Source organism: Pinus tabuliformis, chromosome 3_2 (assembly GCF_031772625.1).
Source record: "Pinus tabuliformis cultivar Carrire ecotype Pingquan chromosome 3_2, CPIR1, whole genome shotgun sequence".
Lineage (NCBI taxonomy): Eukaryota > Viridiplantae > Streptophyta > Pinopsida > Pinales > Pinaceae > Pinus > Pinus tabuliformis.
In genome coordinates this window covers 1,230,153,907-1,230,181,361 of record NC_142302.1, presented here as the reverse complement: position 1 = coordinate 1,230,181,361, position 27,455 = coordinate 1,230,153,907, and the positions used below count along the sequence as shown (strand labels likewise).

Genomic DNA, 27,455 nt, shown 5'->3' with positions numbered 1-27,455 from the left:
TAAGCATGAAGTATTTTCAATTGAGATAAAAGGATGCACAATATTGACAAATTGAACTTCTTACAAGGATCCACAGTTTTCATTGATTAGATATTTCTTTCAAGTCCAAATAGAGTGAATAAATTTAATACCTCTCTTGCATTATGTTGATGCCTCGAAAATCGCTGCAACAACATCGGGGAAAACCACCTGGTTCGGACCTTAAAGGTAGCTCCTTTTCCGTTTGGTGTGGTGGCTCCAACTGGAAATAATGGGACCAGTTTTCCAATGATTGGTAAATAGGATGGATAAGTGGTTGATTCTATAATATCTAATGATAATGGATGAATGATTTAATCTAAAAGTAAAATTACGAACAACTATTCTATCCCGGGAAATTTCTGCTTTAGTGTAACTTTTGATGATCTTTATCTACAAACAGGCATATAGATGAATCTATTGGTAAACAAAAACATTTATTCATATGATAATTACTTTGTTCAAGTAGTTGAACAAAGTAATCATTAAAACATTATTACACTATTCTTTATATATCATTGACACAAATATGATTGAAAGAATAACATTCCTTAGACATTCAATAGTAATAAGCATAAGGACTGTTGTTAAAACACATACATATATCCGATGATAGCAATATTAAATAAATGATGATTCACATGTAAGAATGAGGCAAGAGCATAGATAATAGTACCATATGTTATTTTAATCACTCCCGATATCAATCACATTCAAATTCCTTCTTCTAACTTAGAAACACTTCCACAATAAGGCAATAGTGCACATCTCATCAAAGCTTTCTTCGTTAAAATTCAAAATACTGGCCCAGTCTTCATAAAAATATTTCAGAAGCACAATAGTGTGACTTACTGATTTGAGTTCATACAAAAACTAAGGACCCTTTCTAAATGCATGAAAGGGCCTATAAATACTAATTAGGCTAACTAATTACAAAATAAAAATGCTATTAATTGGTACAACTAAATTATGAGTATCTCCTCAAAATCGGCTTGTTTGCAGTTGGCAACATGATTCATTGTTTTAGATGATCTCCCTTTGGCTTGAGCTGGCAGATAGCAAGCATCGGTTGCAATTCTGGAGGGCGACTCAGACGAGAATGTAGTTGAGCTGAGTATGTGGCATCATGGATTTTGGGAATCATGCAACTGATGGCATCGGTTAAACATTTGAGTGCGGCCCTCTGACTGTATGGTTTAATTAAGAAAAACCAAAAGGTATCCCAAGTTAAACTTTGGATGTCCGTGATTAATCTTCCATTCTTCTACAATTCTTGATTGCATGTTTGTTCCAATTCTTTGGCTGACGTCAATTTACCTGGAGAGCATTGTGAAATCATGTTAGACAGATAAAGAGTGTCATTGATTAACTCAATTAAATTACTGGTTGATAATCTGCATCTTGAGGTTTCTCTCTCTACTTTCATCAGTTGTGACTTCCATTCTAGAAAAAGGATTTCTTTGTGTGACTCTAGAATTTTAGGCAGATTCACGGCTTGCCCTTCATTGGTGTCTTGCCAAGAAAGAAAGTTGGTTAAAGTCTCATTGGCCTGTTCTAAATCCTGTCTGGCATCAACTGATTTGTCAACTATTGATGCAGTAATCTCACAAAGGGGCTCAACCAGAGAAATGTTATGACATAGCAGTTTTAGCTGTGTAATCAATGCTTTATTGATTTGGAGAGCTTTGGATTTGAACTCTCCTGGTTGAGGAAGACTCTTGAACTTTTCTACTTGGTGTGACAATTGAGCGATTTGCTCATCTTTAGTCTTACTCATTTGTTCGTTAATTGTCTTCAACCTAGCCAATGCTTCTGATAATTCCTATTGTTTCTGTACTGCGCTTAAGTCTATCCTCTGCTTCTCCTTGAGCAATTTCTCATTTAATTGATTATTCATCTGCTGCTGTGTTGATAGTTGTTGTTCTAACTATTCTATTTTTCGCTGTGCTTCGGACACCTGTGACTGCAATGAAACAATTGTTTGATCTCTTTCCTTAAGTAGATTTCTTACTTCTGAGGCTTTATCCATGGTGGCTGCCGAATAAGCTCCGGCATACTGAGAAATTTTTGTAAGGTCATCGGAAGGGTTAAAATCTTCCTTCCACACCACATTAACCATCTCTGTTTGTTCTGGTAAAAGGGAAGATTGATCAAGTCTCCTCCTTTTTCTCTGTCTTTTCACCACAGCCCTGTGTTTGGGACTGTAAAAGACATATAATGGTGGTATGTCTTCTATCTGCAAAACAATATGATCATATGGATCTTTAGAAATTATTTCTTCATCTTTGCTGATGGATAGGCCGCTGGTTCCTTCAATTGGAACCGTAGTTGTTGTTGTTTCTTGACCAACTGTTACTTGAGGTGTGTTGAACCCTTGTGAAGTCTCGGGATTGCTTATAATAGAGTCAAATTGTTGCCACTCTTTGAGGAGTTTGGGATCAATCTAAGTATCTATATCAATATATTCATTGTCCTGTTTCTTTTCTTTCTCCTACTCTGTCTCCTATTCTGGCTTTTTTCCCTTTTCGGGAATTTTCTCTGTAGCGGGAGGTTTGTTAATAATTCGTTGTTCAGGCTCGCTTGACTGAGTTGTTGGGGTAGTAGCTAATAAGTCCAGAGGCAGAGTTTGCAACCTCTGTTCTCTGAGCCTATTGAATTCTACCAGTCCTTCATCTTTATATTTCATTTTGGCCAACATTTTTACCTGAAATAATGATTCTGATGAAGAAAACAGATCGTCAAATTGATCCTTTTCATGATCAAACTTTGTAAGTTTGACTTGTTCAAGCACATTGTAGGCAAATTTCCTTGGGTCGTATTGCCTGTTAGGGATGGTTGCAAGATTGAGCATGTTTATTTTTTCTGTCTCTTTCTCCGTATGTTTGTACTCATGTAGAGTGTAAACACCGCACCTCAAAGGAAATGTAGGCCATGACTGCATTTTAGAATTCCTAAGAGTTTTGGATGTTCCCGCTGGGGCTATCTGGTAAGCCAACTCTCGAGCCAACAACTTATCAAGTATATACAAAGGAAGGGCATGGGGTCTTGCGAGGCTACCATAAACCCTTATATATGTGAACTTTTCTTCACCAAACCAATTCCCTACAGCAGTCAAGTCAATCGCTGCCTCATCGGAAATCCTTGGGGCAGGCTTATCAAAAATGGCATAATAGATAGGTAACATGAAACCATTACAGATTTGGTACAAGTGGTCTTTATAATGTTCCTTCCATGACATCTGATGATAAATGTGGATTGGCTTAGGGTCTTGTGCAGTCCATCTCCACCCGAGTACCGGTATTCAGAATTAAAGGAAAGAGTATCCATAATATAAGCACTATAATAAAAAGGGGGAATGATTCTGGTGGTTTTACGTACATTCGTTCTGAAGTCAAGAATTGCAGTGGCTAATTTATCGAACAATATGTTTGCCCAATCCATCACATAACTATTAACCGCCGCTTCCATTAAAGGAACCATTTCAATAGTAAATTTTGTTGAATCATGCATTCCCTACATCCTACACATCATTGCCCCAACATAACAATAAGGAGATGATAATGAATCCACGAAGTACTTACCCGATGATTCATGTTTGTGCTTTGCGGGATTCTGTCTCCATTGCTTGATTGGGGCCGACTCAGTCTCATTCTCTGCTGCGAATTTCTCTAGAAAGGCTTTGTTGTATTTCTTTTCGGGTTCGGGTAAATGGTACATCTTCCTTAAGTCATCAAGCTGAAATGAACCAAAAATTCTTCCATCTGTTGTGCAAAACGTTCTATTTGAAACTGGGATTTCTTCAACCACCCATCTAACTACATCAGTGTATGGAAGAATTTTCTCCCGTGCTGCTATCCTGTGTAAATATGAGTCGGCTAAATCTTTCAGGGAAGCTTCTGATTTATTAGTCGAGTCTGCAATAGCTTCTTCTGACACTTCCTTAGGATCCTCTGCTTCAATTAAATTGTAGATACTTTGCCAACTTGTATTTCCAAGGCCGAGACATGTAGTGTCTGAAATTAAACTTTTTTTACTTGGTCCTAGATCACTGGTTGGCTACACTGTTGCTGTAGGGGCCGCTGCTGCCGCGAATTTCCTGTATTTCTTTCCCATTTGTTTAAAACTTGTTATTTCGGCGGAATTCTGCACAAGGAATGAAACCAGCGTGATACAGAGAATAGGTAGTATGAGCCAATATGAAAGAATTATATCATTTAGCGAATAATAAAGGCTTATAGTGAAACTGCCGCAGATACAATCTAAGGAAAATCTTGGCATAACTGCTTCATTAATTGGCCGTTTAACCTATCAATCATGGTAAAGGAGTTTTTAAAATACCCATCATAATGTTTATATGATGAATGATCCATTCAAGCGTGGCTTAGATTTTTGGCGGATAATCAGAATTAAATCGCAATTGATGATTGGTGATGTGAACGGGAAGGTTTTAATAATAGTCCAAAATATCCTTCGATCACCAAAAGGTGATACAATGCATGCAAGCCTTTCAAATATGTTTCGAAACGCACACCTTGATTTAATGCATCACAAATCGGAGATGGGCTCAGGTCATATTACTTATGCCATTGCAAAATAGCCGATCACCGATGGCGATACGCCTCATTGCAACGGAGGATTTGAAAGTGTCACAATTCATGTATTGGGTTGTTACGGCCGACTGCCAATGGCGATACCTTTTATCGTATCGGGGAAATGGGGGAGGCTTTTGTCTATACTATGTGTTTTTGCCTTTCCCCGATATCCGATAGTGATTTCCTTTTTTCGGATTGGAGTGAGTGCGATCTTGTGATCGCTTTATCGTAATAATAAAGAACTTTATAATTATTTAAAAGACCTATTTTGTTATTGTTCAAAAGGTTTATTTTAAAATATATCATTTCCATTGGACCTTTTGATGAGGATTTTCCTAAAAATGGGTTAATACCAATTTATTCACACATCTAAGTTTAAAAGGGACCCATTTCATATTATGATTTTTGAAGAAAATTTTTATGAAATGGGGGGGTTGTTGTACAGCACAACAATTGGCGATTCACTGGGAGAAACAGTTATCTCTGAGAAATGTTGAAATGCTTAAACTTTCTTCATCTGGAAATCTTATCTAAAAGGAAAATTTTAATATAACTAGGCATATATAAATCCTGAATATAATGATAACTATTTCTGTTATTTTCTTCTCGTGTTAAAATTAAATACATTCTATGTTTTAAATTAGCCTTAATTGGTTGATAATGATAAAGCAAAAACTTTTCCAACTTAGCTTTATAATGACTCTTCTGTCATAGGTTGAGCCTCTGCTGCCAACAAATGTCTATAGTCTCGACAGGGATACCTTTTAACCATTTGATCATTCATTATCCCATCCATTTCATAATATAATTAAAAGAATGAATTCAAAAATATGCCTTCATATTTTTGTATCACTTTTTTCCTTTTTCCTTATTTTGTAAGATAAAAAGCCATTGTCCTGGTTTGGTGGCCAACTGTTTGACAATGCCATTCACTGGTTGTAATTTAACTGAACAAGTTGGCTCGTAATGAGACCCCTTATCTTATAATTATAAGTCATTACCCTGTTTTGATATGCAGTATTGGTAATCAAGGAAAATTTTAAGGATGGAAAATGAAGTTTAAAACATTGGCGAATCTCACTAATCCCTAATATGCTTGTCTATATATAGTCTCTATATAATTTTGGCCTAAAATTTGGGCGAATCGTCCGAATCGTTTTTGTGGACAAATCATGGAAAATTAGCCCACTGGGCGAACATTAGCCCCTAAAATTTTCCATGTTGGTAATGTCAGTTGAACTATTCCCCTAATGATCATGGTAAGCAGGCTTGTAATAAGACCTCTTATCTTTTATATCATACATATTTTAGAATTACACTCTGAGTAATTATAAACTTTGATGAATGGGATGAACAATTTTCTCCTTAAGAGAAGATGGATGACATGGTAAGAGTTGAAGATGCTAAGATTGAATCAGTTTCTATTTTGTATTGATAACCGTTTTCAGGCTGCTTAAAAACATTAAAATGATTTATAGTAGTTCTAAATCTTGGGAAGATTTCACAAAAATAAAATGGGGTTTCAAAATCTAAATATGCCTAATTTCCTAGAATTTTTCCTTTCGTTTAAGGCTTCCATTTCTCAAAAGTAAATATCAAAACTATTTCTTTTGAGTATCTTTTCAATATAGTAAAAACCAATGGAAGACTTCATACAATTTTATTTTCCTAAAATTCTAACAAATAAACTATGTACACAAATTTTGCTAAAAATTGAATATTTACAAAGGGAGAAGGGGTTACCTCCTTAATTGAAGAATTTTTTCAAGATAAGGTCGTTAACAGGAAGAAATCTCTCTTTCCTGATAGATCTTTCAATATGAAAGTACAAGGGCCTATCTTCTCATTGATTTGAAATGGTCCAAGCCACATTTTCTGGAACTTAGTGTGTTTTCCTTTATCTTCATGGGGTTTGTCCCATTTCAAAACGAGATCACCAACTTGGAACTGTTTTGAACTGGTTGAAGTTGTATCAAAAGATGACTTGATAATTTGCTGATGTTTTGCATGTATAATTCTGGCTTTTTCCCTTTCTTCTTCTAGTTTCAAAATTTGATCATGTCTTAGTTGAATAGAGGATGAGGGACTTTCTTCAATAAATTGCACTAAAGCTAGGGATGGAAGTGCTAAATTTGCTGGTATGACAACTTCCTTTCCATATACCAGATTAAATGGAGAAGTCCCTATGGAGGCCTTTTGTGTTATTCTGTCAACCCATAGTGCAAATATCAGAGATTTATGCCAATTTTTATGATTTTTCTCAATAGTTATTTTAATAATCATAATAATATTTTTATTGGTGGATTCTGCCAAACCATTACCCTGAGGGTAGTAATTTGCAAAATACTTCAATTTAAATCCCCTTTTGATATCAAATTCAAATATATAATTTCCAGAGAAATAAGATGCATTATCAAAAACAAGAGCGTTTGGGACACCAAACCTGGTAACAATGAATTGATCTATGAATTCCATGATTGCCTCAGAGTTTGTTGTCTTCAAAGGAATTGCTTCAACCCACTTAGTAAAGTAATCAGTAACGGTAAGGATATACTTATGCTGTTTGGATGAATGTGGAGTGATTTCTCCAATGATGTGCAATCCCCATTTCTCAAAAGGTTGTTCAATGTTGACTGGTTGCAAGGGGAAGGCAGGCTTCCTTTGTCTTCCACTAGAGGTTTGACAACTTTGGCATTTCCTTACATATTCATGAGTATTTCTGAATAGGGTGGGCCAATAATGTACAACATGAATGATTTTGTGCGCTGTTGTATCAGCTCCAAAATGTCCTCCTACTGGTCCATCATGTAGCTCCTACAAAACTTTTTGTGCTTCAGGTTTTTCTAAGCATCTTAATAAAATCGAATCATAATTTCGCCTAAACAATACATCATCTACAATTATGAAGTTTTTCGCCTTCAATCTGATGGCACGTTTGTTTTTATAGGAAAGTTTAGAGGGAGCGTATCCATTTTTTAAATAGAAAATCAGATCTGCATATTGTGATTTAGGATCTGTGATACTTATCTGATTAATTTCTTCAGTATCTTATGTACCTTCAGGTTCTTGAATATTGGATGCTCCTGCTAACAACTTGCAAAAACCTTGGCCTTTGACAATCTTTGCTGTTTTGATTTCTAAGTCATATTCATGTAATGATGTGACCCAGTTTGCTCTCTTTTCTCCTAATTCCCTTTGAACTAGTAATTGTCTTACTGCTGAAAAAGGAACCATAAATTTTGTGTGAGCTTTTAAGAGAAAGGGCCTGTAGTATTTAATGGTTTTGTACACAGCAAAGGCTTGTTTTTCAACTTCCAAATAGTTTAGTTCAGCACCTTGAAGATTTGAGCTGTAAAATGAGATTGGTGCTTCCAAGTTTTGATCATTAATTTGAGTCAACACCGTTGCATAAGACGAAGCGGATGCGAGGGTATATAATATGAAATGACTTGAAAAATTGGGAGTGCTTAAAGCAGGGGCATTCATGATTGATTGTTTGATAGAATCAAATGCCTCTTTTTCTGCAGGTCCCCATTTAAACACCGAATTTTTCTTAATCATCAATTGCAATGGTAAAATAATCTGGGAAAAATCTGGAACAAATCTTTTGACAAAGTTAATTTGACCCAAAAATGACTGCATGGATTTTTTATTATGAGGGAATGGAATATTAGAAATCTCTTTAATTCTATATGGATCAATATAAATACCATCCTTTGAAACAATGAAGCCTAAAAGCTTTCCTTGATTAAGAGAAAAAATGACTTCTTTGGGTTAAGCGAGATACCATACCTTCTGCAGCATTCAAAGATTTGTTTTAAATCATGTAAATGATTAGAGGTTTTCTTGGAAAATACAGTAATATCATCTAAATAGACAACTACTGATTTATTAATCAATCCTTTGAATGCTATGTCCATTTCTCTCTGGAATGTAGCTCCTGCATTGATAAGTCCAAAAGGCATTTTTTGGTAAGCATAAGTACCCCACTTAGTTCTGAAGGTAGTTTTAAGATTGTCATCAGGATGGACCAAAATTTGGTTATATCCTGAAAAACCATCTAAAAAGGACATTAACTCAGAACCAGCTACTGAATGGAGTGTCTTCTCCATGTTAGGTAAAGGGAAGTTATCCTTTTGGCTTGCCTTATTAAGATTTCTGAAATCGATGCAAATCCTAATGTCGCCATTTTTTTCTAACTGGCACCATATTGGACACCCAGTTTGAATGTCTGAAAGGAAAAATTATCTTAGCCTTTAAGAGTTTTTTTAGCTTAGCCTTTATTTGACTCTCTAGGTTAGGATGGATTTTCCTTAACTTTTGTTGCATTGGTTTTTGTTCATAAAGCATTGGAATAGTATTCTGAATGATCGATGCACCGTATGTTTTCAAATCATCATATTTCCAAGGGAAGACATTTTTGTTTTTCCGTAACAATCTAATGAATGATGTTCTTTCTTCTAAAGAAAGTCCTAATCCCAAATTGATGTTTTGAGGGTTTTCCTCAGTACCTAGGTTTATCAATTCAAATCTTAAAGTAGAACTCTGGAGTTTTGAATTGGTCACCTATTTAAACCTGTCTTTAATATCATAAAGATCCTCAAGTTTGACCACTGGTTTAGGTATTGAGTTTTCTTCTTGTTTTTTATTCATTTGAAGGTCATGATCACTTTCATCAATGATTTGATCATCATAGGACTTATCTGAAGTCAAGAAATTTAAAATGTCTTCATTGTGATTGAACACTTGCCAATTGGTGACATTATCGGGAATTGATGGTCTAAAAATTAATTCTACTGAAAATCTGTCTGGGCTGTAATCTTCGGATGGTAGGAGTTTGGAGGCAACATTAGCTAGCAAGTCGGCTGCTGCGTTCTGGGATCTAGGGATGGGAGAAATGTTGAATGCTAAAAATTGAGATATGAAGTCTTGTACCAAATACTGATAGTGTTTGAGATGACCAGAAAGGCAATGAATTGAATTTCTAACTTGTTTGATAACAATTTCTGAATCACCAAACACCTTCAAGTATTGAACTTTAAGACCAATTGCTTTGTAAAGTCCTTGAACTAAGGCCTCATACTCAGCTGTATTGTTTGTGCATTCAAATTCCAGTCTGCATGATAACATAGTTTTTTCTCCCTCGGGACTAACTAAAATACATCCTGCTCCTGCACCTTCACTAGATTTAGACCCATCAAAGTATAGTGACCAAAATAAAGAATTATCAACAATTTTATTTACAGTTTCCTCAGTGATATTAACACATCTTGATCTATCTATTTGTGAGAAGTTTTCGATTTGAGATGTGAAGTTATTAACTGGGAAAGGAGATGGTTGGGTAGTGAAATTGCCAAACAATGATTCAGATGAGTAATTCCCCAAAATATCGTTATTGAATGTTATTGGTTGATTTTCCTATTCGAATTCGGTAACAGTATGGATTTTGTCCCGATCGATTTTGATCTGATTTGGCTTTCCTTAATAAGGTAACCACATATGGGACCAATCGGTGGAAATATAACCATGGAGTTTCTCAGACCAATCTCTACTTAAAATCAACCCATAGATTTTAGGTATATCAGCGATTAAAATATCAATTCGTTGAACCACACTTGTATCAGTTGATAACCTGATAGTTACTGAGTTGATTTCCCCTAAAACCTGGACCTTAGTTCTATCCAACTGTACAATATGAATTGCAGACTTTTGGGGTTCAATGTTCAGTTTGGAACAAAGTAAAGCTGGCATTATATTAGAGGAAGCCCCTGAGTCAATCAATCAATTGTGTAGATTTCTATTATAAATCTCATAGGTCAAGAGGAAAGGAGGAGTATGAGAATCTGATCTATCCCCAATTAAAACTGCATCAGTAGCTCCTACCCTACCAGGAGGTGGTTGACCTGAATCATTAACAGCTTTGGACAATACATCATTAGGGAGAGGTGAAGAAGGTACAACATTTAGCTCCTTAAGAAGTAATTTCTGTTGATGTTTGAGTTTGCTAAGTTCAAACATAGTAATATTTTCCTTAGTCTTATTCATGTCTTTGATAATATTGTAGTCCATAGAATCAATAACTACTAATGTCTTAGATGTTGAAGGTGAATTTGAAGATGATGGCTGATTTTGGGATGGTATTACTGCAGCTTTCTTTGTGGAAACCTTTTCTTTGGTAGTAGTGGTACTTGCATTCCTTTTCTTCGAAGTTGCCTGAACAGGTTCAGGAGTACCTTTAATCCTGGTAATCACAGGAAAAGCTTCTTGTTCATTTTTTGTATCGGAGTTGGGTAAAATAAAATCCCACATCCCATGGCATTCAACAGTCTCTTCTTCTTCTGGTTCCTTGGATGGCAAGACGGTTTCATCTTCTTCTTCCTCTTCAGGATCTGAGTCTGCATTAGATATAGTATTTGGTGGTTTTGATTCAGGTTTCTTGAAATTTCTAAATGGACTTTTTGTTGAAGTTTCAGCTACTTGCTTTTTAATCTCAACCATTTCATTTGACATAGTCTTGAGGACTTTTTGTAAACCTTCCATATCATATGGATCTTTAGGGGTTTTCTTCTTTGAATCATCCTTAAAAGAAAAAAATTTGGATTTTCTATCTTCAAGAGCAGCTTTCTTTTCTAAAGCAATGATGCGTTTTTCTACAGCAAGCGCCTCTTTCATGTTCTCAGCTAAAGTTGGTTTTGCAGCTCTATCTACAAAAATAGCTATATTTGAAGGTAGGGCTATTATATACCATTCGCTTTTGATTTGCTCACTTGGTTTAGAGGCAGTTGGAATCTTATTCAAGAGTTTATTGAATCGTGAGTTGAATTCCTTAATAGGTTCTTTAGATTCTATCCTAAGATTCGAGGGATCATTAATTAACGTTGCTAAAGATCTATCATCGCCATACTTAGTCAAAAACTATTCTTGGAACATGTTCCAACTAGTAATGGACCCAGAGGGCAGGGAAAAATACCAGGACCCAGCTGATCCTTGTAAGGTATAAGGGAAAATCCTAACGACAACATCTTCCTCTGTTACTCCTTTCAAATTAACGGATAACATGAAATTGTTAATATGCTCCTCGGCTGGTGTCCTTGTATCTGGATTAAATTTTGGTAACCATTTTTCAGGAGAATATGGCAATTGGTGTAGTGGTGCAGGCATATTGACCGCACCAGAACTACTCCATGGATTTTGAGCCATTGTAAAACTAATAGCAGATGATATTGCTGATGAAGTTCCAGATGTTTGGGAAGGAGTTGATATTGAGGTCTGAGGTTGAGATGTTGAAGTTCCTGATCCCTATTGAACAACAATATGTAATGGAGGGTTGGATGGCTGATTTAACGCGCCTTGATTTAATGCATCGCAAATCAGGGATGGGCTCGGGTCATATTACTTATGCCATTGCAAAATATCTGATCGCCGATGGCGATACGCCTCATCGCATTAGAGGATTTGAAAGTGTCACAATTCATGTATTAGGTTGTATGGCCGACTGCCAATGGCGATACCTTTTATCGCATCAGGGAAATGGGGGAGGCGTTTGTCTATACTATGTGTTTTTACCTTTCCCTGATATCCGATAGCGATTTCCTTTTTTCGGATCAGAGTGAGTCAATGGGTCTTTTATATATGTTTTTCTTATTATTAAGATATGTGATCTTGCGATCGCTTTATCGTAATAATAAAGAACTTTATAATTATTTAAAAGACCTATTTTGTTATTGTTCAAAAGGTTTATTTTAAAATATATCATTTCCATTGGACCTTTTGATGAGGATTTTCCTAAAGATGGGTTAATACCAATTTATTCACACATCTAAGTTTAAAAGGGACCCATTTCATATTATGATTTTTGAAGAAAATTTTTACGAAATGGGGGGGTTGTTGTACAGCACAACACATTCATAGTACTGTTTTGTGAGCATGACCTAACCACCTTTGACTCCGAAAAGGTTTCCTATTCAAGAGCCTCTTTTCCCTTGAGAATCCATGTTCACTATTCCTCTCAGAGATGAGTCTCGTTTAACACTTTCTGCATGCCACTAGTTCATTGAATCCATTCCTACTGCCTGCTGGAGCATGTGCCTAGGGGGCATTCTCAGCATATCATTTCCAGAACTTTCACTTGAACCAGTATTCATTTTACTTACCCGGCTATATCACCATTGATTCAGTCATATTGATCGATTTCAGAGATCTGGGGATGTAACAATTCCCATTGATTGTACTATGTGTCAATCATTACTACAGTGTAGCATTTTATATGCAATGGTAAAAAAATTCAGAGATGCCTTCTGCATTGCTTGCTCAAAAATGCTACATATTAGAATTTCAATATTTAATTAAGATAAGATGATGAGAAAAAAATGGGAGTCATACTTAACAAATAAACAAGGAACAATTGCTAAATAATAAGCAGTCTCTATGGTCATGTTGTTACCTCATTATATGTGGTCTGACACTTGCTCTCAACCTTCTGACTGACTGGACATAGTTAAACAATCGACAGTAAGTGAAACAAACCCCCGAGGCCAATGTGTAATACAAATATAATTACAAGCATGCCCTAAGGACACCATGTATAACAAACAGAAACATTATTTGCCAGTGGATCAAGATTTTTTTGAGCTAGTCAACCACAGGGATTAAACAGAACTCCACACATATTAGCTACCCACATTCTCTCCATGGCTGGAGAGGTCCACACCTGGCTTGCATTTGACCTCCCTCTATGCCCCATGACTGCCATTACGAGAACAAACACATACGAATCTACTATTGATTTATATCAATTCCATTACCTCCAGCAACATAAAGACGTCCATCCATCAACATGTACTAAAAGAAAATTTCAGTTAGAAAAATAAAGAGAACAGGTGAATTGTGAGGATACACCTTTCATGCTGAACTGTCGGAGTCCCCTCTCACCCTTCTCCCCACCATTGACTCTAGGAACTCTTTTTCTCTTCTTTGTGTTGTTCAAGTGCAAAGGTACAACCGATCAGTAATGCTCTATCTCAAACATGACAAATACACAACCCCAAGAAGCCAGCCACATTGAGTAATGAATGAGACTCACCTTGCAGTATCTAAAGAATCTAAGTCCCACTGATGAATATCTAAATGTTGTACCCTTGCCATATGATTGTTTCTGGAAGGTGTTGCAATTGCTGCATCACTACCTCTTGATACACCACTTCCACTTTCCACAGAAATTGATTGCCCTGGTGCACTTGCAGAAGTTCCTAAACATCTACCAGCAATTACATTTGAAGGATATTCTCCCTCCCCTTGCTGCAGAGTTGATTTATTTTCGTCAACATTCATTCCTGCATAGAATAAAGTTAAACATTTGCTCAAATTAAGAAAGGAATTAAATATCTAGAACTTTGTTAGGAAAGAAGACTAAAAGACATTTACAATCCAAACTGCCATTAACAGTTGATAGTAATTGGCAAGCATGATCCTTCATTAGCAACTTTTCTCTTCTTATTAAATCCAAACATGTTTCTATAAATAGAAGGCTGGCCACTTCAACACCTTCACTGAGCTGGTAATCAGTACTATGATCCGATGTCTTTTTTTCCCAGTGCAATATTATAAAATAAGTTTGTATTGTCAAGACCTGACGTCTTCTATAGGGGCAGAGTGTTATGCTCTTAACCTGCAAAATGATACCCAAATACAGAATATGCGAAGAAAAGATACCCAGAACACAGAAGAGCAATGATTTTATTATTCAGAGAGTAATGTTCACTTGCCTCTTCGAGGGGGCAACCTCCAATAGAGCAGAGCTTGACTACAAAATAAGACACGATGCTCCTCACAGGTAGTCTCTATCCTTTATATATGACTCATACATGCAATACCACGGGCCAATACCGTGGGTTTTATTAATACCATCTATCTAATACTACGACCCATTTGCAACTAACTGTGGTTCCGTCATTAATTGCGGATTAACCACTTACAATTATTAATATGGGCTTTATTGACTCTTGACTATGACGTGATCCCATTACATAAATAAGGGGGTTAGGGTGGGACCCTAACATCCCCTCCCCCTTAAGACTAGCCTTGTTCTCAAGGCTGAAGCTGCGGGAACTGCTGAAGAATAGTGGCTGGTTCCCAAGTTGCATCTTCCGGAGAGGTGTCTTTCCATTTGACGAGGACTTCCTTAATCATGCGACCGCGCAGTTGCTTGTCTCGTGTGTCTAGGACCTGTTCGGGTTGAAGCCAGATGTACCCTTCTTCGTCCAATTCAGGTAGACTGGTCTGAATTCTGCAATTGTTCCCAATCACTTTCTTGAGGCATGAGACATGGAAAACTGGATGGATTTTTGCAGTAGGTGGCAGGGCCAACTTGTAGGCAACTTCTCCAATGCGCTGAAGTACTTGATATGGTCCGTAGAATTTGGGAGAGAGTTTCTGACACCCCTTGTCTTTGAGTGATGTTTGCTTATATGGTTGGAGCCATAAAAAGACCTGATCCCCTTCTTGAAATTGGCACTCTGAGCGATGCTGGTCTACCTGTTGCTTCATGCGGTTCTGAGCTTGATGAAGATTCTCTCGAAGATGGGCGAGTATGGTTGCGCGGTGTTGTAGGAGTTGATCCACTGCTTGTACTTTTGAGCATCCCTTGAGATACGAAGTAGGTGAAGGCGGGAGTTGACCAGATACTGCTTCATAAGGAGTCATTTTGGTGGTGGCATGATAGTTGGTGTTATACCACCATTCAACCAGAGGTAGCCACTGTACCCAAAGGTGTTGCTTTTCTGAAGTGAAACACCTAAGGTAGGTTTCTAGACATTTGTTGACGGCTTCGGTTTGACCATCTGTTTGCGGATGATAGGAAGTACTGAGTTTTAGTTGAGTGCCTTGTATTCTGAAGAGTTCCTGCCAAAAATTACTCGTGAGATTGGGTCGCAGTCGGACACAATAGAAGTGGGCATGCCATGCAATTTGAAGATCTAATCCATGAAAGATTGAGCAACCAAAGTTGGTGTAAATGGTTGGGGTAGGGCGCATAAATGAGCATACTTCGACAGACGGTCCACAACCACCATGATGACTGACTTGTTCCCTGACTTTGGAAGACTTGTAATGAAATCCATAGAAACCTCCGTCCAAATTAATGCTGGAATGGGCAATGGTTGTAATGTGCCTGGTGTGTTGACGGTTTCCCCTTTGTGGCGTTGACAGACATCGCATTCTGCTAAGAAAGTAAGGATGTCTTTTTTCATGCCTGTCCAAAAAAATGATCTTTTGGTGTGAGCATACGTCTTCCGAAAGCCCGAATGTCCTGCAATGGGAGATGAGTGCAATTCTACCAAAATGTGACTTTTGAGGGTGGATGTTGGTGATATTACGACTTTGTCCTTGTAGCGAAGAATATCATGCTGCCACGAGTAGCCCTTGGTGGAATTTGGATCTACCTGCAATTGAGAAATGAGTTGGGAGAGCCTGGGGTGTGAAAACCATTCCCTGCGAGCCTCTTCAATCCATTCTAGAATGGGGAGGGAAATTGCTAGCAGAGTACTTTCCTCCTCAAATTGGCGAGATAATGCATCTGCTACACTATTGTCTTTCACTTTCTTGTAAATGATCTCATAATCATATCCTAGCATTTTGGCTAGCCATTTATTTTGTTGTGGGGAGGATAGGCATTGCTCCAAAAAATATTTAAGACTGTGATGATCTGTGCGGATTTGGAAATGTCGCCCCAATAAGTAAGGTCGCCAGGTCTCGACTGCATGTAAGATGGCCATCATTTCCTTCTCGTAGGTAGATTGGCCCAGATTCCTCCCACTGAGTTGTTGGCTTGTGAAGGCCAACGGTCACCCTTCCTGCATTAAGACCACCCCAATACCTGTACCCGAAGCATCACATTCAATAACAAAAGATTTGGTGAAGTCAGGTAGTGCTAAGACTGGAGTGGAACACATGGCATTTTTTAGAGCTTTAAAGGCCTGTTGTGCTTCCTCATTCCAGAAGAATGAATTTTTCTTTAGGAGTTGGGTGAGGGGCTTCGCTATGCGACCATAGTTGTGGAAAAATTTACGATAATAGCCTGTGAGACCCAAAAATCCTCTCAAGCTCTTCAAGGTCTTAGGTTGAGGCATTCCTGCATTGCCTGGATCTTTTTGGGGTCCACCTTGACACCTTCACGCCCCACAATGTGGCGCAAATACTCTACTTCTGCCATACCAAACGAACACTTGGACATCTTGACAAATAATTTATGCTTGCGGAGCAGTTGCAAGAGTAGATCTACATGCTGAAGATGTGCGGCCCAAGAGCAACTATAGATGAGGATGTCATCGAAGAAGACAAGGACAAATTTCCTGAGATATGGTTTGAGAATGTGGTTCATAAGGCTTTGAAAAGTAGAGGGAGCATTACAAAGACCAAATGGCATGACCAAGAATTCATAATGGCCTTCATGAGTTCGGAAAGCAGTCTTGGGGATGTCAACTTCCTTCATGCGAATTTGGTGGTAGCCTGAGCGAAGATCCAACTTAGTGAAGAATTGAGCCCCATTGAGTTCATCCAACAAATCATCAACCACCGAGATGGGAAATTTATCCTTGACTGTCAACTTATTGAGGGCCCTGAAGTCGGGACACATCCGCCACTCCCCATATTTCTTGAGCACCATGACCACTGGGGATGAATAAGGACTAATGCTGGGACGAATGACACCTGCTTCCAAAAGTTCCTTGATGATTTTTTCTATTTCATTCTTTTGGGTGAACGGATATCTGTATGGGCGCACATTTGGGGATTGGGCCCCTGGAACCAAGGTGATGCTATGATCATGTTCCCCTCGCGAGGGTGGAAGCTCATGAGGCTTGTCAAAGACCGGCAGATGGTTATTTAAAATCTGTTGCATCTCAGGATGAATTGGCAGAGGCTTGGTTTCGACTGCCTGGATGGCATTAAATTGAGCTACAACTCCATGATTTCCCTTTTTTAACAATTTTTCCATCCTATGTGAGCTGATGATAGAGGGGGCTCCCGCCTGGAGTCCACAGAGGGTATGTGTGTAGTTGTTCTGCTTAAAACTCATATATAACTCCTGGAAATCCATTGTGATTGGCCCAAGGGTGCGCAGCCATTCAGCCCCGAGGACAATGTCGCAACCCCCCATGTGTATGGCAAGCATGTGAGTTTTCAACTGATAATCCCCCATTTGAAGTTTGACATTTTCATAGCGGCCTTCACATTTCATTGTGCCTCCATCCACAATTTGAACTTGGAAGTTAGAAACTGCTCGTACAAAAAAATGCACTGCTTCTGTGACTTTTTGATGGATGAAATTATGTGTACTTCCACTATCAATCAAGACTACTACTGGGCGATGTTTAATAAAACCTCTGATTTTGAGAGTTTGAGGGGAAGAAATCCCTACCAAAGCATGCAACGAAATAACTAGTTCATCAGATACATTGTCCTTTTGGTTGTCTTCTTCTAGCGGCTCATGTTCCTCCAGTGGTGGATCTTCCTCTGTTGAGTTGTAGTCAGTGGCATCAATTTGAAAAAATTTGGGCTCCTTCCATTTATGACTTGGGGAGTATTTTTCATCACAGTAGTAACATAGGCCTTGCTTTCTTCTTTCGGCCATTTCCGCAGGTGACACCTTTTGGACCTTAAGTGTTTGAGTCGTGTTGTGAGCCTGTGGGGGGCGACCTTTAGCGGAGAAATTTGGGCGACTGTATTGGGCTGCTAATGCACGTTCCACGTTACGAGCGACCTTGCAAGCCTCCGTCCATGTGGGAGGGGGGTGCAGTAGGACTTGGGCTTTGATAGCTTCTTTAAGACCGCTAATAAAACATTCCGTGTAGAACACATCTAAGAGACCCCAAGTGCGGAAGGCTAAGGCTTCAAAAGCTGTAATATATTCATCCATTGTACTAGTCTGTCGGAGCTTAGTAAGACAACCCAAAAAAGATGATTCCTGGTCAAAGCGGTCTTGAAGAGATTTGGTGAATTTGGTCCAAGTCTTAAAAGGTCCAGTGCAACGTTGATGCCATTCCCACCATTGCCACCTTTCATTGTCCAAGTACATGCTCCCCAACATAAGCTGAGTCTCATCATCGAAGATGTGATTAAGTTTGAAATACTGCTCCATTTGTGCTATCCATGCCGACGGGTGAGAGCCGTCAAATTTATGCATATCCAACTTGGGAGGTCGCTGACTGGGTGGTGGGTGGGTGTGCCAGACGTGAGGAGAGTGGCTAGACTCACCCTCATTGTGTTCAGTGCCATTATACTCCTCCTCGTGGGCTTGCTCCTTGCCCTTCGGGACTATTTTCTCGACCATGTTACATAGTCCGGTAAGTTGAAGGTGGAGGTTGTGCATTGATTCTTCAAATTTTTCCATCCTTTCATTGGCCATTGCTTGAGCTCTAGTTTCTACCATACACCAACCGGGTTTTTTGAAAATTGGGACCGCTTAAAAAAATTTCACTAAGAAGTGAATGGTACCACTGTGCTCATCTCGTCGTCCTGATTCTGATGGGCTAGATTACCAATAAGCACCCCGAAAGATCCCAGACTCTTTTTTTTGTGACTTGGAGAGATCACCAATAAGCACCCCGAAAGATCGGAATGGCTGATCTGTGAACTCGAGACTGCGGGACTGATGTCTGCTGCTGCTGCACCCCTTTGCACAGGCGGATCTAGAAGAGATGCTATGTGATCCCCCGATAGAAAAGGGAACTAAGGTCTTGAGGAGTGTCAGGTGCTACAAATTGCAATATACATAAGGGTCTGGCAGTAGTACTCAGCCCAATGTTTCAGGGCTCTAACTAAGGAGGATCGACCGTACCCTTAGCCGTACAAACCGACTACCCTATCGTACAGGCGAGTAATCTCTCCGAGTGCTGTTCTCGGTGTACTGTAGCCGCAAGACGGCCGACAGTTTATCTATGGTGAGGTTTCAAGGGAGCCTAGGGGGCTTTCGATATACCCAGAGGGTACGTGGAAGACAATCCGTGCGCGGTTCTGTCTAATGCGCTACTACTCGAAGGGGTACCCACAGGGGTTACAAGGGAGTCCAACAGACATGACCACCTCATGTATTTCCTGCGTGCATGCCTCCCCAAATCCGCAGGTTTATGTGCTCAACGACAGATCCTGTGGTTTAAAGACGCCGGAACACGTCTCTAGCCAAAAAAGATTTTGCTAAGAAATGGAGATCCCACCGGCCCTGGAAAGTGCTCTGATACCACTTGTTATGCTCTTAACCTGCAAAATGATACCCAAATACAGAATATGCGAAGAAAAGATACCCAGAACACAGAAGAGCAATGATTTTATTATTTAGAGAGTAATGTTCACTTGCCTCTTCGAGGGGGAAACCTCCAATAGAGCAGAGCTCGACTACAAAATAAGACACGATGCTCCTCGCAGGGAGTCTCTATCCTTTATATATGACTCATACATGCAATACCACGGGCCAATACCGTGGGTTTTATTAATACCATCTATCTAATACTATGGCCCATTTGCAACTAACTGTGGTTCCGTCATTAATTGCGGATTAACCACTTACAATTATTAATATGGGCTTTATTGACTCTTGACTATGACGTGATCCCATTACATAAATAAGCGGGTTAGGGTGGGACCCTAACACAGAGGGGAAGAATTAGGAGGTAGGAGTAAATAACAACGAAGGAGAGACCTAACTTATTGAGTCTTATTGTATCCAAATATATAAAACTTCTGAAACTTGATTAATTTTCCTAATTCTGCAATTTTTCGCTATGATTTGGATGATAGTAATAAAAGCATGTCTTTTCTTTAGAATCTCTCTCTCGCGGGGGCTTACCTCCTAGAAAAACCTTCAGTTAAACTTCAATTTAAGCATCTCCAAATGAGGCATGAACAACTCTTGAAGCAAACTGGGGTTGCATGAGTAAAAGTAAAAGCCCTAGAGTATCATTTTGTTTCTGTCTGTTTCTAATCCTTGGCACTGACTGAAATGATTTCAGAAAAGTATTGGGACCAAATAACTGGCCTTCAACATGTTTTTGTATGGCTTATCTAGATTCTAAAATACAATAATGAACGCATATTGATCTTCTGGAAACATAGAAAACATAACACCACACTTCAGCAAATTAGTAATTTGCCAAATATGAAGGTAGATATTTATCATCGTAGTTTGCATTATGGTCCAAGTTCAATTTAAGTAGCATGTTAGTTTTAAATTTCTTATGTGGAGAGGCATTGTAGATCTGTTGTACTGTCCAAAAGTGGTTATTGTAACTCTGGTCATACAGCTACCAATTAGCTTCTATGAAAAGTAGATTGGATAGTATTGTTTTATTCATTTGAATTCAAGGTAAAACTCATCCAAATTGCAAAAACATATAAGAGATATCAATTTGTTATAAACACTACATCTTTAGCTCCCTTTGTTGTTTGTTGTGAACTTTTGCATTTAGCTAGCCAACCTGTTATGTCAAATTAAACTAACTCAACAGGAAATTTTCTAAATTGATCCTTAAATGTCAACAAGAAATCACTGGAAGAATCAGCTTTAACCAGGCATTCCTTCCTCTTCTTCTTGCTATGAGCCCTCTTTATTCCAGCACTAATGGAAGTGCTGGCTACAGCCTGATGATTGGTAACAGGAAGGGTACTTTCATTATTTTCAATAGTATCATGAACTACCTTTGTTGCCTTTTGTTTTGCAGCTTCTTGATGAATTACAGAGGGATCAATGGCCAGTAGGAGCTAATAGTAGAGCTAATAATAGTTTTCTTTCAATTTAATGAAAAAAAATCTAATCCACAAGGTGAAACCCAAGCAGGAACTACTAGAATAGTCACCATTGTCACCAAAGCAACTTATCCTCTCATTTTTGGTTGACTCTTCCCCAACTTAAGGACTACATACCTTTGTCTTTCATGATCACTAGAGGCTGCTTCAAAGCCTTCTTCTTGATCTCACAGTCTTGGGCATTGTTACTACCTTCAAGATTTAATTGTGGGCTTGCTTCAAATGATCCAAGACACTTAAAAATGCCTCTTTTCAGGATGCCAATCTAGAATAAGACACTAGTATATTTTTATTTTTTAATCATAAATCTGTGATTTCCACTCTATGTTTAACAGGCTATGAGGCTTGGTTCAATGTGGATATTTAAAGGGCTTTGTACTGCCAAGGAAAATTCCCTCTAAGTTTAAGGGGCAGTGAAGCTTGGTTCAATTTGTATATTTAAAGGTCTTTCTGCTTCCAAGGACAATTTCCAGCATTCCATATCCATTAAAAAAGGGGTAGTGGTCTGTATTTCTGAGGTGCAAACAAGTTGGGTTGCTTGACATCAACGGATATCTTGAATCACAGGTTTGCTGGGAGGATGCCTCTCTTGCTGCACATTTAAAACCAGTAACATTCTGTTGGATGAGTCTTTGAACCCTAAAATATCAGATTTTGGCTTGGCTAAGCTATATGATGAGACTACAACTCACATCAGCACAAGAGTTGCTGGCACAGTTGGATATATGTCTCCGGAGTATGCTATGCGGGGTTATCTTACCGAAAAAGCAGATGTATTCAGCTTTGGAGTAGTTGCTTTGGAACTTGTGAGTGGTAGGAGCAACACAGACACAAGCTTGCCACAAAGGATGGTTTATCTTCTAGAGTGGACCTGGCATCTCTATGAGCAAGGAAGGCCTCTAGAATTGATGGATCCTGAGATAGAATCAACATGCTCAAAAGAAGAAGTCCTCAGAGTGATTGAAGTGGCCCTTCTTTGCACTCAAGTTGTGCCTACAATGCGTCCATCGATGTCTCGAGTGGTAGCAATGCTGATTGGTGGTAATGGTGAAAGTTTGAAACTGGTAGCCCAGGTTGGTGACAAGGAAGATGATAAACCGAGTGCCCAAGTCAAGAATCACAAAGTTGGAATTCCAAAAGAACAAGAGTATTCCAACATTCTAAATATGAACAATCTTAATTCAACAGGACTATATGATCTTGGGTTTAATAAAAAAGTCACGTAACCGCCCGATCTCTTCTAGTTTAAACTATCTTGATTCTCAGGAACCAGGTGAACAATCCCACGTCAATGCACTTAATATGGTTGACAAATTGGTATGGCTCAATAAAAATGGGTTGTCCCAAGAACCTGAACCTGAAAAGTTGACTGGAATGACACGTTATAGGCCTCCGAATGCAAGGGGAAACTCAAAATCTTGCTCACTTGGTGGAATGAAAAAGTCCAAAGAAAGAAATTGGAGTTTTTGATTGGGTTGATAGCCAACATGATGAAGGTGGGCGACATTTTTTTCGTAAGAATGGCTTGGCTGTTCCGTCATCTGGAACTCAGGAGGATAAAGTCAAAACAGAATCCAAGAAAATCAACCGAATATCTTATAAGGGTAAGAAGGATGCTTCAATTCCAAAGAGTAAGGATGTAAAAATTGGAAAAGACAAAAGCAAACTTCTGTGGTTTAGATTCTAAAATGACCATTCCTTTTGATGTGCTACATGAACGAGAAATTGAAGTGGCGGCCATAGTTCAAGGAGCAAAGGCTACCTTATCCAAAGGGGTGAGTAAGTCAGAATCTGCTAAGGTCTCTAGGCGTTTAGGAAGGTTACATCTGGATGAGGCACAAGATCTTCCCAAGAACAAAAACATTGCTTCTGATAAACAAAATGGCAGAGGTGACAAATTACCCTTGAATTTAGGAGAAGTTTCTGAACATATAGAAAAAGGTCCAATTTGTAGAGAGTCATCAAGCATGTCTGATATTGTGGCTGCTGAAGCAACGCAATCAATTCCATCATGGATTTCTTCTAATCAAGCCAACCAAAGGAGGTGGCGCTACGCGTAGCACTGTGGCACTACGCTCCTGGAAGTGTGGTGCTACGCGTAGCCCTTTGGCATTGCGCGTAGGGCCATTCTAAAAAACAAAATTCTGAAGGTGCCGGGAATCGAGCAGAAGGACTTTAATGCAACTAGTAGTGAGCCAAGCACTGGTGGTGGATATGAATATGGCGAAGATCAATCTGGAAGCCGTTATAGGGGATTTGGAAGGCAAAATGGTGGCAGAGTACAACTGTTAAATGTTCTAGATTTCCAGCGATGACACCTTCAGCAAATCGACAGCAAACTAGTTATTTTATTAATAATTATTAAATAAGGTCTGCACTAGGAAAGGATTAGGATACGTTCATGGCAATGCATGAGAGGAGCGATGACCTAAGTGAGCTTCAAAATATTCCAAACAGTTCTAAAGATATCCCTAATAAGAACTTTCCTTTGGTCATTACATTCTGAAAGTTCCTAATGATGTTGGATGGGACTGTGCAAGATCATTTCTTTGATGGTCCAATGAGGTTTACAAATAGGAAGTCTCATGCATTTATGAAAATTATGAGAACAAGGGAAGTAGACTATGATCGCTTTGAGTTGATATACTAGCCACATTTTAATGCAGATTTAAAAAAAAGGGCTCGACTCTTCAGTGGTATTCACTGAAATTATATCACCCATAAAAGGTAGTTTGATATCTCTAAATTCTTCCAAGTTCATTTTGAGTCAAAAAGACTACATTCTGATGGCAGACAAGCAGATTTCTACTTTAAATGCTTCTCAAAGAGAAGCAATATATGATCTTTTCTTGCTTTATGAAAAGAAAAAGAAAATGAACAGTGACTTTGACATTGCAGATGTTGTCAACCACTTACATGGTCAGCTGAGATGTAATCCATATTTGGGTTAGAAACTGGACTTTATTTATGTTGACGAAGTTCAGGACATGACAATTTCTCAAAACACTTTGTTAAAATATGTATGTAGTAATGTTCATGAGGGCTACGTTTTTGCTGGGGACACGGCCCAAACAATCACAAGAGGGACCCAACTGTTGCTGAACGTATTAGACAAAAAGAGTGCTATGAACAACAGAAACAATTTGTCAAATGGTTACAAAATCAGTAGGAAGATCTTCAGTTCCATTTTCTGGGGGAACAAGAACAGCAGGCTGATCTAAAAACTCTAAAATTCGTGCAGGCAGGTGCAAGGTGGAAATCAAAGGGTGAAATAGCAGTAAAAAGGTAGATTTTGTGGAATATGGTTCCACACTTAAAGGAGCAGATACAACGATATTAATCCACTTGGAAAACCTTCACTGATTTTGGATTTTCCAAAACTATTTCTCTTGGTTCTCGAGACAGTTTGGAGTTTTAGTTGCAAATTAATTGATCATATTGTTTAGTGTTTTAATATAGGATTTCATTATTAAATTTTTATTTTTATTTTTTATTTCCTATGTGGAGGAAATTTAAATAATTTTGTAATATTATAAATAGGATTAGTTTTAAGATGTAGAGGTTCGATTTTGGCAGCAGAGAGGTTGCTTGGCATTGTGTAAAGCTTTCTTGAATATCATTTTAATAAAGCCGTTTTTGCCCTTTAGACCTGGGATCCATCACGATGTTTACTGTTCAGTATGTTTTTCATGTAACTCACTTACATATTTTGTTTTCTCTACCTTTTTACGACATTATCTAAGAGATGTGTTAGGAATCCATCCCCTATGATGCTCCTTTCATGATGATTTTGCTGTTAGATGTAATGGTTGTCTTTGTAGAATTCATCCTTTGCTAGATGCTCTGTTGAGCAACCTCGTGCTTCTCTTTCGTCTAAAGTTGCTGCTACAGATACATCCCCTATTTGATGCCTGCAAAGCGGCGAGCTTTCTCCCCTATTCTTCTTACATTCACAATTTTTGATCTAGCTGAACATTGCACTTGCTTTGCCCCTAGTTTGCCGGTAGAAACTGTCATCGACTCCATAGCCCAATCGTCCTTTCTCTTGTTGTTTCGACCCAAAACCTTTCAAACAAATCCCCATACTCAATAGCTACCCTAAAATTTCATCTATTGTAGCCACATCTTGTTGGAAAAGAGAGAGCCCTCTCTGGTCTGGCAAGGCTAGATGCCAGATCCAAGCTTGGTCTGTGGTTACCTCGAAATTGCCTCTTCTCAGCCTTGAGGTTCATTCTGAGTGCTAACAGGAATTACAACATAAGAAAATCTTGGTTTTGTCACTTAGGTTTCCAAGTAGTTTTCCTACGAGATATATTGTTGAATGTATGAAGAGATGATGTAAGAAAATCACCTAGCAGATGTCTTGTTGAGCAATTTGCAGCAATTGACAGAGCCAAGTGTTGCCTTTATAGGTAGTATAAGATACACATAGAAACTTTACTTCCTTTTATGGTTATTGCCATCGAGATATATAGCAAGAGTCTTGTTCAGGGAAGCCTCCCTTGTGGTGATAAGATAAACCTTGAAGAGTGTTATATGCTAGGTTGCACCAGGCAGAACCTGAAGACCCCATGGCCCAATGTACAGGGCACTCATCATTTTTTTTTCAAAAGACTAGGAGTCAACAGGTACCTGTTGACCATTTCTCTCTCCTCTCTATTCTTCTCCCTCAAATTTTGCAACCTTGTGGGGAATTGTATTAAATGTCACTAGTATGATGACCTTTTATAAAAGGCCTAGACAACTTGGGACTCGATCATTGAGTGAGTACACTCTAGAGTGTTTTTTCACCTAGCTAATTATTCTTGTTTTTCAACAATGAATAATTAACTGAGTTTTTTCAATCACCTACCTCCAAAGTTGGAGTGGCGGATTTGATGATTGAGCTCTGGGTTTGTCCTAATGCCTAGAGTCGATGTATATTACCATACTAGGACATATCTAAAGTGTCATGAAATTTGATTAGGTTTTGATATGATTTTTTAATTTATTAAAAATTCCCGCAAAGTGGGATTGTTAATTAAATTGTTCAAATTTTTTTAAATAAATGAGCCTAAAAGATGTTGGGGCCCAGGGGCTTATAAGTACTTAAAAAATATGCTCTCCACCCCAACATTCTTCTAGAGTCCACTTTGAGGGTCAAAAGATGACTTCTGGCCCCTCAAAATCCATTTTTCCTATTTTAGTGGTATAAAGTGGTGACAAAAATTGAAAAAATTAATAAATGGTGGACAAAATAAATATGTCACCAAGTGGAAATGATGTGGAAAAACAAAGTGAATTCAAAGACTAAGTTAATGATGACTTGGACAGCCACATAAGAGGGCCAAATCTCAGTGCCAAGTGGAGGGGCGAATTTGTGCTTGCTACAACAGTTTGGGGTGACCAAATCCCACCAAATGTGGTCCATCTTCAGTTAGAAAGAGGGCCGAGTCCATCAAGTTGAGTGCTGGCAGTCAAAGGGAAATAAAAATTGGAGTTAACTCCCCCCATACAGCCGTGTGTTAACACATATCTAGCGGCCATTTATTACAGCCCACGCAGGCTAGCCAAGATCCTCCACGCACAGGCCTGTACATATGTCATTTATTGGACGATTATTCACAACAGTTAACCACAGGTTTTGAGGGAGTTTGTCTCCCATTCTGTACACTCATCTCATATGTGGCTATCATCTACAACAATGCACATATCTCAAGAAGAATACGCTGCCAGCAGAGGAGATGCTACAACAATTTGACTTCACACTTGGGAAGCCCTTGTGCCACATGGAGAATTCAACCCTCATTAGGATTTCCACCGCTATGCCACTTGTTGGATCACTTCTTCATTGGGATTTTCTTGCAAATATGCATAAATAAACCAACAAACCTCTCATTCTCTCATGGTTGTGAAGTTAATGCTTTGGTATATGCTGTGATTTTATTATTGCACACGATAATAAAGAAAAGTCTTTAAATATTTTATCTTGGCATGATGTTGGTGATCTTTCCTTGATGCAAGATATATTTGTGTTTTTTTGAATTGGTTTTGTTGCATTTATTTTGGTCA

At 38.5% G+C, this 27,455-nt stretch overlaps 1 pseudogene; it reads left to right on the top strand.

Moving 5' to 3' along the window:
• The first annotated feature begins 22,129 nt into the window (after positions 1-22,129).
• Positions 22,130-22,630, top strand: LOC149185183 (cold-responsive protein kinase 1 pseudogene; annotated as a pseudogene).
• Positions 22,631-27,455: the final 4,825 nt, after the last annotated feature.